Source organism: Acyrthosiphon pisum, chromosome A1 (assembly GCF_005508785.2).
Source record: "Acyrthosiphon pisum isolate AL4f chromosome A1, pea_aphid_22Mar2018_4r6ur, whole genome shotgun sequence".
Lineage (NCBI taxonomy): Eukaryota > Metazoa > Arthropoda > Insecta > Hemiptera > Aphididae > Acyrthosiphon > Acyrthosiphon pisum.
The window spans coordinates 118,143,170-118,145,362 of record NC_042494.1 but is presented as its reverse complement, the minus strand read 5'-3'; positions in this window follow the sequence as shown (position 1 = coordinate 118,145,362).

The following is a 2,193-nucleotide window of genomic DNA, read 5'->3' as shown; positions in this document are numbered from 1 at the left end:
TTTAAAATACTTTTGAGTAAGGGTATTGTCATTATATTGATTCATATAGAATTATATTATTATTATGGTCGTCAACTCGTCTATATATTTTATAGTAATGATATTCTGATAACTACCTCTTTTTATAATATAACTAGGATTTATCATAATTTTGATTCAATCACTCTAAAGGCAATTTTAGATCATAGAATACAAATAAAATAGTTACATTTATTTTACAAAAAGTTGATTTGGAGTGTATGTCAAGTGCATTTTTTTATTTAAAACCGAGAAATGGTTAAGTGACGCGATTAGGTTGATGGGACGGATACAGTTTTTTAAAAACGGACCAGTAACCATTATTGCTAAAGTGACGTAGTGAGGTCATCTGGGAATCGGGTGTGGTATGAGTGAAACCGCCAATTATGGTCTTAATTTTCTATTATAAATATAGTTTGACGAATTCACTACAATTAATGGTTAGGTACTGCATAAAATGTAAAAAATGAAACAAAATCATATTTTTTTGCTTGCAAAATAAAAAGTGATTACAATCTATCAGTTCTCAATTTTTGTCGCTATAGAGGGATATGAACATGCATAAGCATGCATACCACCGTTTTTTTTTTCAAAAATTCAGTTATTCAAAATATTATTTTTGAAATTTTTAATTAAAGATTATATTTTAAAATAGTTGAGATTTTTTGTACTACTTAATGAGTGTCCTTAAAATGAGAACTCCCTTTTAACTCCCTATATTATATGATACATCTTATATATTTTTATATACCCAACCATTTTTATGAACTACTATTATCCTTATTAAAAACATTAGTAATTGAAAAACTATTCGCTCGAATTTTAAATTAGGTAATCAACGTTTTCAAAAAGTTATTCATTAAATAATTTACAGTATAAAAGGTTATCATTTGATAAATATGATTTTTGTATCGACACAGGTTAGTCTTAAGTACCTACTACAAAAATTTTAAAAATTTAAGACTTGAGGAATATTTAAAAATTCCAAAAATCAGAATTTTAAAAAATTAATGATTTAATGAAAAAATTCAGGTGATCATGCTACGTGAAACACTCTGTATGTATAGACATTTTATATGTCTACAACTCGTACAATTTATTATACTTTGATGTATTGAAAATAAATGCTATGAGAATTAAAAATTATATTACATTCACGATAATATAATGGAAAACTGCGCTCAATATACTGATGTACCTACTCATTATTTGGCCTATCTATGTCGTCATGTTAAACAAATCGTATTATTAAAACCAATTGCAAATTATAATGATAATCTTTATTTATGGAATTCAATTCTAATTACAATATTAATAAGACAGTTTAATAGGTACAGTTTAATGTAAATAGTTTATAATTAATATTAAACACTATACTCGTTTCATACTAATGAGACATCGGAAAAATGAACCCGTAGTATCAGTATGATGTATATGAATAAAATATATACACATTAAGTATATAATATTCACTACATTTTATATTGAGCTGGTAGGTAATTTAGCGTTCAGCTTTCGCTCGTTTTTTCGGCGATTGTAAACTGCGCCCAACGCACAGGTAAACACGAAATCATACATGTAAACTGCGCCCGAGTTCTTATCGTGTGTAAAAAGGTGATATGTAAACTGCGCTCGAGTTTTATCAAATGTAAAAAGGTGACATATGTTACATAATATGTAAACTGCGCCCGGCTAAACTTTTAAAAATTGAATAGCTATATTTTTGCCAAATTAAACAAAATTACAGAATTACTTATCTATTACAATCTTTAATATATTTAATTCGTTACATCTTTAATATAGCATCAATAATTAATAGAATAAAATTAAAAATTAAAAAAATATATAATCTTAAAAAGTACAATATTAGGACAAAAAAAAACATATTGTTGATACATATTCATCAATTGGAGTTTGACCACTATTATATTTATTAATTAAATGTTGTAACGTTTTGCGTTTATTTTTTGTCTTAGAATTTTGGTATTTAAAGGGTACATTTATACTATTTAGTTTAATATATGTTTCTATTTGAACTTCATTTAACTTTTCTAAGAACATGAAAATATTTGGATGAGTAGAATAGGAGCTAGAATTAGAGTGAGAATGAGATGACTCGCACGCATTAGTGGTTAAAGTTGGCTCTGCTGATGCTTGAGCCCATATTTCAGGTGA